We start from the raw sequence: 17,383 nt of genomic DNA on the forward strand, positions 1-17,383 counted from the left end.
CGCCTCCCGGGTTCAAGCAATTCTCCGGCCTCAGCCTCCTGAGTAGCTGGGATTACAGGTGCCCACCCCCATGCCCAGATAATTTTTATAGTTTTTAGTAGAGGTGGGGTTTCACCATGTTGCCAGGCTGGTCTTGAACTCCTGACCTCAGGTGATCCACCTGCCTTGGCGTCCAAAGAGTTGGGGTTATAGGCATGAGCCACCATACCCGGCCTCCTTTTCTTTTTTCTTTCTTTTTTTTTGACGGAGTCTTGCTCTGTCACCCAGGCTGGAGTGCAGTGGCGTGATCTCGGCTCACTGCAAGCTCTGCCTCCTGGGTTCACGCCATTCTCCTGCCTCAGCCTCCCGAGTAGCTGGGACTACAGGCGCCTGCCACCATGCCCGGCTAATTTTTTGTATTTTTAGTAGAGATGGGGTTTCAGCCATCTCTCTATTAGCCAGGATGGTCTTGATCTCCTGACCTCGTGATCCACCCGCCTTGGCCTCCCAAAGTGCTGGAATTACAGGTGTGAGTCGCCACGCCCGGCCTTCCTTGTTTTTATGACCATTTGAATTGGATTTTCTGTTATTTAGGGCTGAAAGCATCCTTTTTGAATTGAGTTTTCTGTTTATTTGGGGCTGAAAACATCCTTATTGATACAGTTAGAGTCACCTCAGCTGCGGTCAGCAGAATGTCCTTAACTAACAGCTCTCAGTCACAATGCCTTTGTAACAAAGTTACCGGTAATTTGTTACCAGTAATTTAACACAAAGGTTTTGCAATTGTTTATTTTTTGTTCTTTTCTAATCACAGCAGAATCAAGCTTACCACAATAATAGCAGAAGAGTCATTTACTTAAATTCAAATAGAATTCTCTGAATGGGAGTAAAAGGATGGAATCAAAGCAAGGATGCTCCACCTGGCACGTGGGAGCTTTACTCCAGGTTGAGGGCTGTTGGGCTGGATGCCTCTTTTGGTAAGAGAGCTGGAAACAACTTTAGGGTTTCGTTGCTCTGGCTCAAATTCTTTTTCTTCTCCACATAAGCTCTTGTGAAACCAGTGCAGCCGAAGACTTGTCACCAGGCATTTGATATTCTCTCTCTAATTTTTAGCACTCTGATAAGGCATTGCAGATAGAACCACAATAAGATGTTACTGTAAGAATCTAGAAAATAAATAGAGGGCAGTTGGAGAGCAAGGGAGGCTACTTAAAATTCAATCCTAATGCAGGTGTGACAGTCTTACAAAAGAAAGGAGAGAAAGAGCTGAGCATCTATCTGCTGGATTTCAGGGTACTTCCCTGCCCAGATGTGCAGCAGCAGATCCCTTCACCCTCTCCTCCCCAGCTACCTCTGAGTGGACCAGGGCGAACATCTGACCAACGGGTGCCCAACCATAGACCAGTCAGCAATTTGTACTTTGCGTGTGGCCTGGTTGGAAAATATGAGCTGAGCCAATCAGATTCCTCTCCCAGAAAACTGGGAAGGGAGAAGCACTTACTTCTAAGATGGTGGGTCCTGAGCCCAAAGGCTGGACAGATATACCATCAAGGAAGTAATTAGAGAATCAGGTGTAGATTGCAGCTTTGAGAGAATGGTGACTCAGATAAGCTGATTGGGATGTGCAGGTGTGCAAAAAGAAGCAGTCTCCATGAAATGCGAGGCTGAAGGGTGTCTGGGCTACCTTAGCTCCTGCCCTTTCTGATGCCTGCCTGTTCAGTTCTCTGAATATGTTCCCATTGTTTTCTTACCCAAAGTAAGGGTAGGAGTAGAATACCATTCCCTGGCTTTTACTTGAGCTAATTGGAGAGGTTTTCTGTTATTTGTAACCATCAGAATTTTGTCCAGAACAAGGCAAGAACCCACAGAAGAGATGACAATTTCACTGGGCTTTGAGTAAGGAAGCAACCCTAAGTCTAGGCTTTACAATTTACCAACTAAATCTGTGACTTAACAAAAGGAGCTTGAGCTTTAGAGTCACACCTAGCTTTGGGTTCAAGTCCAATCTGTACCATTACTTCTTTGTGATCTTGGAAAAGTTACTTATCTGTAACCTCTAAATAATGCCTACTAATTCTTAAATGGTTGTTGCAAGAATTAAACTAGATGTATAAACATATTTATTTGTTTTGAGATGGAGTTTCACTCACTCTGCCGCCCAGGCTGGAGTGCAGTGGCACCGTCTCTGCTTACTGCAACTTCCACCTCCCGGGTTCAAGTGATACTCCTGCTTCAGCCTCCCGAGTAGGTGGGATTACAGGTGTGCACCACGTCACTAATTTTTTGTGGAGACGGAGTTTTGCCATGTTGGCCAGGCTGGTCTCGAACTCCTGACTTCAAGTGATCCGTCCCCTCCTCAGCCTCCCAAAGTGCTGGGATTACAGGTATGGGCCACTGCACCCGGCCAATGTATACACACTTACTTATATGGACCATTAACACAGTGTTTGGCACGTAGTAGGTCCATGAAGAATGACAGCTATTATCATCCCCAAGTATGTCGATGTACTATTTGGATGGGAGAAAGGAGGTAATCTTCAACCCTGGTCCCTCCCAGTAACATAAGATGGCTTTTTTTTTTTTTTTTTTTTTGAGACATAGTCTTGCTCTGTCGCCCAGGCTGGAATGCAGTGGTGCAATATCAGCTCACTGCAACCTCCGCCTCCTGGGTTCAAGCGATTCTCCTGCCTCACCCTCCTGAGTAGCTGGGACTACAGGCATGTGCCACCGCGCCCAGCTAATTTTTGTATTTTTAGTAGAGACGGGGTTTCACCACGTTGGCCAGAATGGTCTCGATCTCTTGACCTCACGATCTGCCCACCTCGGCCTCCCACAATGCTGAGATGACAGGCGTGAGCCATCACATTGGGCCCATAATATGGTTTTGATGGAAGCATTTTTATATTTCCCAACATTTAAAGAGTGGCTTTATATATTGGGGTGTGTGAGTCTGTGGGCATGTGCACATGCGTGTTTATTTGGCAAGGGTGTTGTTTGGCTTTTCCTCCCCTCTTTCCTACTGAAGTTGTATTCACTATGTCATTGTTATTAATCAGGCATGCAATATGAGACGAACGGGGTGATGAGTTGGTCAGGCTGCCAAACAAGTTCATGTTTTGTAGGAAATGCCAAATCGTTTCCTGAGGGGATGTTTCTCAGGAATGGAAGGGTATGCCTCTCTGGCCCTCACAGACCCTGTCCCCTCCCTGGAGTGCTGTCAACTCGCAGGGCAATGGGATAGCTCTTTAAAAGCCACTTTACGGAGCTGCCGCCCAGCTGTGCTGGAAATATATTTGCATTGTTTTCTTTTTTCCTTTCTTCTGGTAAAAATGTAACTCACGTCAAGTAGGAAATGTATTACAGACCTCCCACATTTCCTCAAAAACTATCCCAACATCATTAGTCCTGTCAAAAGCTAGAAGGGTAGAGGAAGATAGTGAAGGGCTGGGAGTGGTGGAGAAAGAAGGAATGTCTGAAAAAAATAGGATTATAAAGCATTTTGAGCCCCTCCCTCCACTTCTAATTCATAGAGAGACTAACGTGTAAACTAACAAACGAAAGGTCTTAACTAAAGGCTTAAAAAAGATGTCCTTGAATATTTGGTTCATCTGCCAACCACATTTATTCATGAATTATCTTTACGGATGTGGAGCAGGTTTAAAGACAGATGAAGAAAGCTTTGGTGTCCTAAAACTGCCTGGGGTTTTTGCTGGGCATAGGTATTTTCCTAAAACTCTGATGAAAGCAGAAGTTACAAATGATAGGCTTCGAATGTTATTTCATACAGTGATTTTGAGTGGCATGTACAATCACTAATATTCAGAAGTAACTTTCCGAAAAGTTGTTAAATCTTTCTCATCTCTGCTATTAACAAATATTTAGATTTTATATCTAACCCAAAGGACAGAAAATTCCAAGTAGAATTGTACTGAGGGTGAGAAACTGAATCTTTTAACTTACCATTGGCTAAATTGGTGCTGCCTAGTGACTTGGGAGAGGAGCCCTGGGAACACTGGTCTGAAACTCTGGTGCCATGATGGGGTTAGATTTTCCCCATTCCAGAAAATTATGATAGGAGGATATGTCAGGTCACTATTTCTGTGTTAACAAATATCCCCAAAATGCCATGGTACAAAAAAAAAAATCATCTTTTATTTCTCATGCTTGCTGGGCAGCTGGGGATTAGCTGTTCCAAGCTGGGTTTACCTGGCATGACTCTGCTTTATGGTGTCTTAGCCTCCTTGGACCAGCTGGCTGGCCCAGGGAAGTCTTCTAGCATTCGTAGAAGTACAAGAAGGCAAGCAGAAACACATGAAGTCTTTTAAGGCCTTAGTGCAGAACTTGAACACAATTACTTCCATTTCATTCTACTGACCAAAGCAAGTCACATGGCTGAACCCAAAATCAAGGGGTAGGGAAATAAACTCTACTCCTTCAGTGGAAGGAACTTCAAAGTCATAGGCTTTGGATATGGGCATGGATACAGTACACGATGAAGTCCTGGGGCTAATACTGTAACCTACTAAAAAGAAGGAATATGACTAGGATTGTGGCTCCAGTAAGTGGAACCACATAGCTTATCTGCAACTTTGACAGGTTAGTCCCTTCTGTGGTATTGATGGTAGCTATCATAACTCAACACTAACACTCAATATTTCCCCCAACTCTCCTAATTTTCATTCCATTTCCCTGATCAGGCAACCTTTTCGTTATCATTTAGCTTCCTGGATAGCTATTTCTTCAGGGCATAGTGTTTTGGCCATAAAATACACATGTTTGGGCCTTGCAACAATCCTATTTCTCATTCTATATTAATAGACAGACATACTGTTGTCTACTTCTGGTGAGCCTGACCAAACTTCCTTCTTCAACAGAGATTTACTCAGTATGCTAAAAGAGAAAAGGAGCAAGTTTCTAAGCTTGAAAAACTGAAAGTCAGTTCTTCTATTATGTAAATTCAATGTGAAGGCAGTGGACAACCAGTCACCCTCTTACGGGGAGACCACTACCAGGGCATAATTTTTACCCAAATTTCTGTAGTTCCTATATATAAATAACTTCAGCACTTGGCCTTTAATAGTGTAGGGGAAGGAGGTCAGGCGTGGAGGCTCATGCCTGTAATCTCAGCACTTTGAGAGGCCAAGGTGGGCAGATGGCTTGAGCTCAGGAGTTTGAGACCAGCCTGGGCAACATGGTGAAACCTTGTCTCTGGGCAACATGGTAAAACCCTGTCTCTACAGAAAAAAAAAAAAATACAAAAAATTAGTCGGGTGTGTTCGCATGTCTATGCTCCCAGGTACTCAGGAGGCTGAGATGGCAGGACCAGCTGAGCCTGGGAGGTGGAGGCTGCAGTGATCCATGATCGTGCCACTGCACTCCAGACCCTGTCTAAAAAACAAACAAACAAACAAACAAAAAGGTGGAAGGGAAGGGTAGTATGATCCACACAATCTTATTGCTAGGTAGCCAAGAACATGAATGGTGTATTAGAGGGGTTTAATCAGGGAAGCAGAATCACTAGAGTCTTACTGATATGGGACTAATCTCTTGCAGAATTATGTGAGAAACCGATGAAGTAAAGGTCTGAAAGTGGAATTGAAGGATTAGAGAAAAGTCACTAACTAGCAATCCTGAAGTCCTGTACAGGTGGACTTGTAAGGCCAGAACTTGTAATGATTCTAGGAAGCCGCACATGTCTAACTGCTGGAGTGGTACCCAGGAGAGGAGCTGTGGAAAAGTCCATAGATAGCTGATACTTCTGGAGGTCTTCCACCAAGCTCTGGAGTCATCTTGGGTCCTCTGGCCAGCAGGGACTGGAGTTGGAAAGAAGAGCTAGACATGGGGAGGAGGACGAGCCGGAACCTGCCAGAATCTCTGTGCCTGCCACCATGTGTAGTCACAAGGATCTTCAGAGGGAGTGGCTCTGCTCCACTTTCACCTTCCAAATCTTGCCTCAATTCTTCTTTTTGGCCAACCTAACTTGCAACCATGTGGGGAAATAAATTTGGGGAAATGGAGTTCCAATTTAAGCGAGTTGACATGGGTCCAGAAGAATGCAGGGTCATTTGCTTCAGGTTTGAGTCATTTCTTTCAGTCCATACAGAGGTCACAGAAGTAGGGGTTTAGATGTTTCTCTGCTCTTCTCAGTGAGTCTGGGGCCTTTGTTCTTGAATCCTGATCAGTTTCATGTGCTCTCATCCTCTTTGGACCAGTTGCTCAGCCGGGGTGAGCCAATCATGTGGTTGGTGGAAAACCTTTTGTTTTTGGATTCTCTCTTTGTTTCCTCCTTCTTACATTTCCTTTGACCCCACTGGTGCTATTGCCTCCTGCTCTAGGTGCTGAATATTTTTCGTTTAGACCTCTAATACAACTGTGTCAGCCTTTTAGTGCTATGAAGTTTCATTGATTAGTGGGGTTTGGAGGAGACAGACGGGTGTTTTGAGGAAGGACTTTGTGGGAGGGCACTGAGAAATGAGACTTTCATGATTAGTTCTCTTGGTGGAGCATCTGTGACCAGCCATTATCCCATTGTTACCTTAGTTTGGTGGGTAACAGTTATCCAGGTAAGAAGATGATGAGGGAGGGAACAAAAAAAGAAAAAAGCAACTCATCTCACTACAAATAGTTCCTAGCTTATTCGACTATGTATCCTGTGGATTAATGGGCAAATTCCTCAGTAAGATATTCAAGACCCTTTAGAGCCTAGCCTTTTTATTCCTCTCTTCTCCCAAATATATACTAGACTTTGAGTAACACTGGATCTCCTGAAGCCCACTCAGGGAAACCCTTCAAAGTGCATGAAAGAGACAGAGAAGTGCAGATAAAGATGATGAAGAAGGCATGATGGTGACTCTGTGCTTGCTTTCAGGTGAAGATGTCAGCATTCTCATAAGGTGGCTACCTGAAAGATAGACAGCTATATATCCACAAAGATTTTTCTTTATCTACTGGGACAAACTTAAATTTTCTATGACTTTAATACACTCCTTGATAAATTTTCATGTTCTATGTCTCCCGTAGAATGCCTATAGCATGAGAAACATTTTTTTGATATGTTTAATGTAATCTATATGTCATCATTCATGACAGTGCCTATCAGAGTAGGTAAAGCTAGGTGTTGGGAAAAAACCCCACATACTAGTGGCTTAACACAATAAAGTATATTTTTCACTCACATCACCATCCAATCAAAGTTAGTGGGCGGTGGGGAGAGCTTTGTTCCATGAAGCCAATCAAGGACACCGATATTTCTCCAATCTTGTCATATTGTGAACTTTAGCAATGGTTACCATGGTTTAGTCCAAGGTTGTCATGGAATGGAAAGAGGGAGAGAGGGGGGTGAAGGCTCACCTGATCTTAGTTGCCTAGATGCAGAAATGAAACTCTATTTCTGCTCAAATTCCACTGGTCAGAACTGGCCACATGACCTTACCTAGATGCAAGGGGAGTGAATGGGCAAAGCAGTTTAGCTTCATGCCCAAGGAGAGGAATTGAGGTTTGGTGAGCATCCATGATATTTCTAAAACGTCACTTTCTCTCTGAAGCAAGTGCCTAGGACTGCACCTGTTACATAGTAGGCACTCAGAAATGTTTTTTGAACAAATACATGAAATGAATGAATATGTATAGGCTTCTGCTGTTACGTTCTAAGGCAGAAAATAGGAAGGAAATAATTTTGAGAGAAGCAAATATCTGTCTGCTACCCACTGTATTCATGACCATTTATTTGTACAATTATTTCACAAGCACTCTAGGAATTCATACTCTTTTGAAGCTATGTTTTCATTTATTCAACGAACTGTTGAGTGCCTTCTATGTTAAGTGCTATGCTGTGTGGTCAGGAAATAGAGGTTGAAGTCATCATTCCTGCCCATTGGTAACTCATTTGGAATGCATCTAGAGGGAAGTGGGAAAAGAAGCCAGTAATTGCAGCTATTACATAGGCACCATGATAGAGATACACATGGATTGTGGTGGTTATGCTGGGAAATGGCACCTAATTGAGTCAGGAATGGGTGTTGTGGGGTTTCATTGTCTAGAAGAGGTGGTATTTTGGTTGGCTGAACATGAGTTTGCTAGTTGATACTCATAGAGAAAGGTAGAGGGAATGGTATGTGCAAATTTGACAGTTTAGGGAACTGCAGTTCCTTCAGTAGGTCAAAAAGGTGTGATGGAAATACTGGGAGATAAGGCTGGAGAGGTAAGCTTGGGCTGAGTCACAAAGCACTTCTAAACTGCATTAAATAAAGAATGAATAGGGGTTTAGAGTAGGAATTATGTGATTTGTCTCTATCAAATGAAAGAATTGATACACACAGTATATCTAAGCAACCGCGTTATCCATATTGACCAGTCTATTTTTCTCCTTAGATCGGCTTCAAATAATATAAAATTGCTAAATTAAAAAACAAACAAAAACCTGTTCATAATATTTTGAGGACAATCCTTTTGTGGGAAGAGATTAGAAATAAGAGCACAAAGAAAGGTGTACAATACCCTCCATTCATGTAGCCTTGCCTCAGATAGAACAGGAAGGAGGCCCATTTCAAGGAAAACAAAGGAATTGGCTTCATGATTTTACAAGAAAAACTGTATCTGTCAATAGAGAGGATTCTTCTAGGAAAGTGTTTCAAGATGGACTAGGGAAGAAAACTGGGAACAATTAGGGGAGCTCCTGCTCTTGGTACTTCTGTGTCAGCGAAGAGGTTGTTAAAGGTGTTCATTTAAGGAACCAAGTATTAGCTCACTTCAGTTAGTTGTTATTGAGCATTCATTCCTCCTTCATTCATTCAGTACATTTCAATGACACTTTTGTGCCCTGCACTAAGTCAGGTGCCGTAAGGAAGTAAAATATAGGTAAAGTTATGGTCTTGCCCTTGAGAAGATTCAACTAACACATGAATCCAGTAATTTCTAACCAAGGATGTGCTCTCCTTAGGTAGCAAGGGAAGCTGGGCACCGTGGCTCATGCCTGTAATTCCAGCACTTTGGGAGGCTGAGGCGTGAGGATTGCTTGAAGCCAGGAGTTTCAGATCAGCCTGGGCAGCAAAGCATGACCCTGTCTCTATAAAAAAATTAAAAAATTTAGCCAGGTATGGTGGCATGTGCCTGTAGTCCCAGCACACTTGGGAGGCTGAGGTGGGAGGATGGCTGGAGCCCAGGAGTTTGAGACAGCAGTGACCTATGATTGTGCCACTGCAATCCAGTCTAGGCAACAGTGAGAGCCTGTCCAAAAAAAAAAAAAAAAAAAAAAAAAACAGGAACAAATGAGAGAGAGAGCAGAGAGAGAGAGAAAGAATATTAGTCTAAAACACCTTGGAGTTCAAAGTTCAGATTCAAATCTTGACTGTATGTTTGGGCAACCACTAACTGGTTGTCAAACCTTTAAATATTTTCAACAGCAAAATGAAGATAATAACAGCTACACTGCAATTTCCAGGATTAAATGACTCATGAAAGCTTTGTGTAAACAGTGCAGAACTTTGCAAACATTGGTGATACATTATTAAAGGTGAACTTACTAGGACTTGAAAGCAGTGGTTTTAAAGTATTTGTTGAAATACTAATGCCCAAGATTGGAAATAGGCATTTCTCAAGAAAAGAGTTCTATGGTCAAACACATTTGGGAGATGCAGGATCAAAGAAAGTAAAACATGGTTCTTAGGTCTGTAAAATGCTAGTATGCATTGTGAATCTCAAGGAAAACAAGTATTGTGTGTCTCTTTCCCCCAGATTAATGTGATCTGGGGATCTACCCCTACCCCCACTCCAGCATCTCTAGGACCTTGAGATGGACAGAACTCACTCTGGGAAAGACTGCTCTCCAGGAAGAAAAGTATGAACCTTTCTTTCAATTTTACAGTTCCACCACCCAGGCCGGCACTGTGGCTCAATGCCTGTAATCCCAGCACTTTGGGAGGCAGAGGTGAGAGGATCACATGAGTCCAGGAGTTCGAGACTAGCCCGGGCCACATAATGAGACCTCATCTCTACAAAAAAATTAAAAAATTAGCCTGGCATGCTGGCTCGCGCCTGTATTCCCAGTTGCTTGGGAGGGGCTGAGGCGGGAGGATCACTTCAGACCTGAAGGTCGAGGCTGCGCTGAGCCATGAGCGGCCACTGCACTCCAGCCTGGGCGACAGACCCTCTGTCAAAACAAACAAACAATGCTGAGCCATTCTTCATCATACAATCTAGGAAACTTATTCAACAACTTTCCGAGCAATGCTGAGATTTCCACCAAGGAAGCCCAGAGAAATGGGCCAGGCCCCCGCTTTGCCAGGGTTAGAGGGGATTCCCTCAAAATCGAGGGTGCGAGGTGCTGCGGTGGATACATTTAATATTCTTTCCAAGACACCCATGATGGCAAGGCAGTAGCAGATAGAAAGCAACAAAAGCGAAGAGAGCAGGGCTGATCCTCAAAGACTTTATAAATTAGACTTTTTATAAAAACTCTAAAAGTCAAGTAATAACATGCCTACTCCGCTTCTAAGAAAAGTGTGCAGAAACATCTCCAGCCAGAAAGACTGCTCCTGCCTACCCAAGTCAGAGAAGCTTCATCAGGCCAATAGCTTCCCCTCTGTCCCCCTCCTACCGCTTGTCTCCCTTCTTCTCCCACAACACACCCCATACCTGGCGGCATTTTACACCTTCCCAGAAGGGGCTGCCAAGCGCGGAGTCGCGGAGGACGCAGGCGCAGCGCGTCTCAGGTACGCGGGAAGCCCCGCCCCTCTGCGCCCAGCCCCTCTACGCCACTCCACTTTCCCGCCCTGCCCCGCCCCGCCTCGCCCCGCCCCGCCTGCCTCGCCCCTTCACGCCCGTCCGGAGGGGCAGGGCGGCCCTGGTGGGTGGTGTTGGAGTGGGGATGGGGAGGGGAGTGAAGGGGAGGGGGTAAGTGACAGGGCAGGGGAGGCCCTGGGGAGGGTGGGAACTCGAGGCGCGGCCGCGCGAGGTGACCGGAGTCACAGTTCCCGCGGGCGGCGACAGCAGAGCGCCCACTGCCTCCAGCAGGTAACCGGCCGCGGTCGCGCGGCGCCGCCTCAGCGCGGGCGTGGGACGTGGAGACCCTGAGGAGGGCGGCGGGACCCGGGCGGGGAAAGGCGCGGCGTGGCTCAGGTGCGCTTCTCCCAGCTGGCTGCTCGCTCAGGGCTGTCGGGGGCGCCTGTGGGGGCGGCCCTGCCTTGCGGGCTGGCGGTGAGCGCCTGTTCTGTCTCTTTTGTCCTTAACTTTCTCTAAAACGGGGCCGTGGTCGGGCCCCGGGGATGTTCCCACGTCTCCTCAGCGACGCCTGTGTCGCGGGGGCCTGAGGGAGCTTTAGGCCCCGCGACAGCTGCAAGCGCGGTGGTCTGGAGGGCACCGGGGTGGGCGACGAGGCGAGGCCGGGTCCCTCGCTGCCCAAGTGGGCGGCTCTGCCTAGGGGGACCCGTGACCGGGGACGGTCGAGACCCCAGCCCCGGCGGGGACGACCGCGCGCCCCGCTCCCTGCTCCGTGCTCGGGCTTCCAACGGCGCGTCCAGGTGGGCTCTGGGCTTTGGGGAAAGAGAAGCGAATTTCCTCTTTCCCTGGCGGGGTGTGATGAGAAGAACTTCGCAGAGAGTTTTTACCTGTGATGTTTCTGAAACTTTGTGAAGTGGCGAAAGGGTGTTAAAAGTGTCACTTTACTGTGGTGTCTGCAAACCACAATCTACCCAGCTAGGTTTTAGATTTGGCTCTAGTTCTTCCAGGTTTTCCTTTGCTATGCTTTTCTTTACAGGAAGATACTGTGGATGAACTGTGGGCTATAGTGCACACCGATAGACGTCTGTGTATAGGCAAGATAGATGCCAAACCAAGAGCACTGATTTCTTTAGAACATTTAACAATACAGCATATAAAATGATTGCCTTTGTAATTAAAATATTATTCTAGTTCTCCCTTTAGGTAGGCAGTTAATAAGAAATTTGTTTTCTCTGATTAATATTGTAAAACATAGCCTGGAAAATATTGAGAATTAGCAACAACAGCAAAATCCTATTTACCAATTTCATATTTTGATGTGTAACTTCAGCATGGTTAAAAATTGCTTTTTCTGGAAGGAGGGATAATGTTGCTTGCCTTTGAGAGCTGGGATATTTGCGTTTTATCATCTCTTTTATATTTTGTAGTTTTTGCTAATGAATATGAGCTACCTTCATAACAGGGGAAGAGGCCATAATACAAATTTATTCTTTGTTTAACCCTCCATGAAAAATTTAAGTATATCTTGTATTTTATTGACTTCATTTGAATTATAATTGTGCATTCACGAATAAAACTAATATTGACAGATTAATTCAGGTGGAGAGAAAATGAGTTTGAGATTCTGGTGGGACATCTGGCATAGCTGTCTAGTGGATATGTACCAATAGATATATTGGTATCAGGTTTTCTGAAGTCAAGATCAGACTTGTAGATGTTGGAAGCAGCAGTGGATTTGTGGTAGTTAATACTGTAAGGGTGTAAGAAATCATTCAGGTAAGTATAGTGTAAGAAGAGGGCAAGACCAAGGATGGGGAACACCAGCATTAAGTGATGGGTAGAGACAGCCAAGGAGTCTGAGGAGGAGCATCAGGAAAGGAGGAAATCTAGGAGGCAGTGGTCTCATAGAAGCCAGGAGAGGAGAGTTTTAAAAAGGAGAGAAGTCTATCTGGGAGTCAAGAACTGATTACACCTATTGGCTTTGGAAGTTAGGAGGGGGCTTTAACCTCAGCAGACATAATTTAAGTACAGCATAAGGGTAGAAGCCAAGTTTGAATGAATCTGAGGAGAGAATAGTGATTCTGCACTCACAAGTAAATGTGAGTTTAGAATCTGTATTTTGAGAAATAAATGTTAGAAGGAGAGGCGATCCATTGATTAGGGAGATGATTAAAAAAAAAGAAAGAAAAGAAAAAGACAAATAAGGACGATAGACTACCTTTATGTTATCCATAATAGTTACAAATTTTAAAAATGAAGTGCATCATTTCATAACATTGTTCCTGTCTCATAAGCTGAGAGCAAGAAGCTGAACATATTGAAAAGAACTATTCGTGATAAAGTAGTTATGCCCTGCCCATCCAAATTATGAGCACGATTTTAGTGGTATTTTGTTTGGTGTATTGGGTTCAGGTGTTACAGGTGTTTAAGTCACACATATAAACTGTGTTGGACTCTATTTTACCTGAGTTCCAGTATGTTGATGTTCCCAACTTGCTTTTAAGTTATGCGGTTCTTTTATGTATGTCCCAATGGTTCTTCTAAAGATCTTGTGTAGAAATCAGGTGTTGGGACTCAATCAGAATCTGTGAGGCATACATCATTTAAGGCCTTTGCTTCAATTATTATTATGCATTCAGGGGAAATGGCTCTTAGATTAAAATTTCTGTATAATGAGTTTCACTTCAGTTCTTCGTTGAAAGTTTGATTTTTTTGTTGCTCAACAGTTCAGAAAAATCATTTTATGAGTAGTTTCCTTAGGAATATGAAAAGAATGGTTAAAATGGAAAAGGGTGGCAACTAAGTGTTGATTAGGATGTGAAGCAACTGCAAGTCTCATAATCTGCTGGTGGAAATGTAAATTGGTGTAATCATTTTGGAAAACTTTTTGGCATTGTCTGCGAAAGTAAAACATACGCATAAGCTATGCCAAAACATATACCCAACAAAATTCTAGAAAATGCAAACTAATGTGATGGAAAACACATCAGTGGTTACTTGGGGGTAGGGGAAAGAGAAAGTAAGGAGGGATGAATTCAAAAGAGGTGTGAAGAAACTTTAGGGGATGATGGATATATTCATTTTCTTGATGAGATGATGCTTCCACCAATGTGTGTGTATGTATTTATTTGTATATATATCCCTCATTTAATTATACATTTTAAATATGTGAAATTTATTGTAGGTAAATTATACCTCAATAAAGCTTTAAAACAGATTAAATAAAAATAAAGAAGAAAGACACATCATTTAAGTATATTTACCTCCTTCAAATACTATAGTTATTTCAGGGTAATGTAATTATGGATAATTTTTATTTTATTCATATAGTTTTCTGAATTTTTGATGTTTTGTACCATAACCATATATTTATTTACTTCTTAAATGAGAAATTATTTCGTATGTGCAAAATAGTACTTTTGACACATCTACAGATTCAGAGAATACAAATAAAATAAATACCCCTGTGCCTATGTATTGCTTAAGAGATAATACATAACCAACAGTTTTTGAAGCCAACCTGTGTATTCTCCCTGATTATATCTTTTTCTTTCCACTCTCCTTGATTTTCTATATGGTTTTACCACATGTCTGTGCATTCCAAACTCTGTGTTGTTTAGTCTACTTTGGAATGCTGTATAAATGATATTCTACTATGTGATTCCTATGGCTTTGCTTTTTGTACATTCTGTGAGATTTCTTCATGCCGATGTGTTATAGTTTGTTCACTTTTTGTTGCTGTACATAATTTCATTGTGTGACTTTACCACTCTTTATCCATTATCCTGTGGATGGATATTTAGGATGTTTTCAGTCTTTTTAAAATTTTTTTGCTTTTAAATTTATTACTTTTTTCCACTAAAATCTGTTTTTAAGTGACCCTTCTAATTCATGTCTCTTTGTGTTCATGATTTTAAGAACCCTCAGTTTTTCTGGAAAATACTGGATTGTTTTATAAAGTGGCTGTACCAGTTTATACCCTCACAAGCAGGATGTAAGTGTTCACTTTGTTCCCTTTTTCAGCAACGTGTAAGACGTTTCTACATTCATAACTACCTGAAATTTTTTTCTTTTTGACAATTGGATGAGTGAGAAATGGTATCCCATTGGGGGTTTCATTTAAATTTCCTTAATTACTGATGATGTTGAACCTTTCATGGTTTATATTCTGTTGGTGTTTATGTCTTTTGCCATTTTTTTGGTTTGTTTTTGTTTTTTACTTTAAAGCATATATATATATATATATTATTATTATTTTTTTTTGAGATGGAGTTTTGCTCTTGTTGCCCAGGCTGGAGTGCAATGGCATGATCTTGGCTCACTGCAACCTCCGCCTCCTGGGTTCAAGCGATTCTCCTGTCTCAGACTCCTGACTAGCTGGGATTATAAGTGCGTGCTGCCATGTCTGGCTACTTTTTTGTATTTTTAGTGGAGACGGGTTTTTACCATGTTGGCCAGGCTGGTCTCGAACTCCTGACCTCAGGTGATCCACCCGCTTCGGTCTCCCAAAGTGCTGGGATTACAGGCGTGAGCCATTGCACTCTGTTTTTAGGTCTAAAAAATGGATTTCTGTAATAGAAGCTCTATATATTCTGGATATATATATAATCCCTTGTCAGTTATGCATGTGGCACATTTCTTTTTCTCCAAGTGAGCAGCCTGTCTTTTACTTTCTTTATAGTGTCTTTTGATTAACACATTTTATAATTGAATACAGTTGACTGTGTCAACTTTTTCTTTTATGGTTTGTGCTTTTGGCATCTTGTTTAACAAATCTTTACCTGCCCTGAGATTATAAAAATATAGTCTGATATTTTCTACTAAAAGCAGGGGAGTATATGGGAAATCTCTGTACCTTCTCAATTTTACTGTGATTCTAAAACTACTCTCAAAAAGAAAGTTTATTTAAAAAGTTGGCTTTCATATTTGTGTCCTTAATCCATGTAGAACTGATTTTTGTGTGGTGTGAAGTCGGGGTCCAATTTCTTTTTTTCCCATATGGCTAATCAGTTTTTCCCAGCGTTATAGAACTGAATATTCTGTTTTTCATTCCAGTGATCTACAAGTATCATAGATCAAATTTCCATATATGTGTAGTTGTTTCCAAGCTACTCTTTCTAAAACAGATCTGTTTGTGTATCCTTACCACAGTCTTATTTACTTTAGCTGTTTAAAGAACCTTGATACTTGAGAGAACAAGTTATCTACCCATGTTTCTTTTAAATTAGACTGCTCCTCAAATTAATGTTTAATTTTTTTCTTTTTAAAAGGAATAAAATGTGTTATTTAATTCTTAAATATCTACTGTAATCACCTGAAGTCATAAACAATACCGAAGCTACTCCAAGGTAGACTATATCGGGCTGCAAATCCTTTCCTTACTCACTAGAATTAATTTTAACTTGAAAAGTAAATACAGGATTTGCATTTTGGAAACAGTGTAAGTTGAGGTATTGGACAGCCTTAGCTGAAAACAGCTAAGAATGCTCTATTTAAAAAACAATTCAAAAGATAGGAATTAACATGCCAAAATCTAAGAGCAAGCTGAACGTATAAGAGACTAAAGGAGGCTTTAAGTCTTGTTTGCCCTGAGGGCATTTGCTAAACTGGGGAAACTTGATGGATTTGAATAGGAACTTGGTAGATTTGCATGTCACCAAGGATAGTTGGAAGTCAGCCCAGGGCTTATTCAATGTAGGCTAAGAGACTAATTCTGGGACCACAAAGAGCTGTGATGTCATGAAAAGGGTGAAAAACTCACTCTGCCTCCTTCAAGGGAGTGCAAAAAAAGTTGCCTTGATGCCAGGTAAAACCAGGAAGAAAAAAAAGCCTGTCCTTGGGAAGTTGTGACCACTAAACATACCATGGGAAGAAGTTTTATATTACCTTGATGGTCTAAAAATATTTCAAGATGTAAATTTAAAAAATCATTTCATTTTTGAGATACTGACATACCATAAAATTCACCCCTTTAAAGTGTACAATTCAGTGGGTTTTATTTTTGTATATTCATGAAGCTGTGCAACTATCATCACTATATAATTCCAGAACATTCTTTTCACCTTCCCAAAAAAACCTTGTACCCATTAGCAGCCATTCCCCATTTGCCTCTTCCTTCTCAGTCACTGGCAACCACTAATCTATTTTCCATGTCTATGGATTTGCCTATTCTGGACATTTCATGTGAATGGAATCACACAATATGTGGTCTTTTATGTCTCACTTTTTTCTTAGCATAATGTTTTCAAGATTTATCTGTGTTGTAGTGTGAATCATTACTTCATTTGTTTTTATGGTTGAATAGTATTCCATCATATGGCTATATGCCACATTTTGTTTTCTCATTCATCAGTTGATGGACATTTGGTTTGTTTCTACTTTTTAGCTATTATGAATAATGCTGCTGTGAACATCTGTGTAAAAAGTTTTTGTGTGGAAATATGTTTTCTATTCTCATAGGTATATTTACCGAGGATTGGAATTCCTGGGTCATATGGTAACTCTGTGTGAAGTGTGTGAGGAGTTGCCAAAGTGTTTTCCAAAACAGCTGCACCATTTTACATTCTCATAAGCAATTTATGAGGGTTCCAGTTTCTCTACAGCCACACCAACAGTTATTTTTTTGTCCGTCTTTTTTATTAGTGTGTGTGAAGTGGTATCTCATTATGGTTTTGATTTGCATTTTCCT

The 17,383-nt window shown here is 42.1% G+C and overlaps 1 protein-coding gene and 1 long non-coding RNA gene across 12 annotated transcripts in view; one reads left to right on the top strand and one right to left on the bottom strand.

The window, feature by feature from the left end:
- The window catches only part of LOC111538227, a 101,528-nt gene extending 90,802 nt beyond the window's left edge, over positions 1 to 10,726 (bottom strand). For 6 of the 8 annotated variants that reach the window (XR_002730268.1, XR_002730265.1, XR_002730266.1 and 3 more), the window contains exon 1: positions 10,612 to 10,726. This is a non-coding gene — a long non-coding RNA (uncharacterized LOC111538227). The remainder of the gene's footprint in view (positions 1 to 10,611) is intronic. The other 2 variants (XR_002730264.2, XR_002730270.2) reach the window with 1 other exon arrangement.
- Positions 1 to 17,383, top strand: part of TC2N (tandem C2 domains, nuclear) — an 89,099-nt gene that overhangs the window by 20,555 nt on the left and 51,161 nt on the right. Inside the window, exon 3 of one of the 4 annotated variants that reach the window (XM_026455430.1) lies at positions 9,842 to 10,688. The exons of 2 other annotated variants lie outside the window; for them this stretch is intronic. The gene's annotated coding sequence lies outside the window, so the exon portion shown is untranslated. Of the gene's footprint in view, positions 1 to 9,841; positions 10,689 to 10,834; positions 10,990 to 17,383 lie in introns of those variants that run through there. One more of the 4 variants, XM_026455431.1, reaches the window with a different exon arrangement.

The sequence above is a fragment of the Piliocolobus tephrosceles genome, chromosome 6, assembly GCF_002776525.5.
Source record: "Piliocolobus tephrosceles isolate RC106 chromosome 6, ASM277652v3, whole genome shotgun sequence".
NCBI classification, from domain to species: Eukaryota; Metazoa; Chordata; class Mammalia; order Primates; family Cercopithecidae; genus Piliocolobus; species Piliocolobus tephrosceles.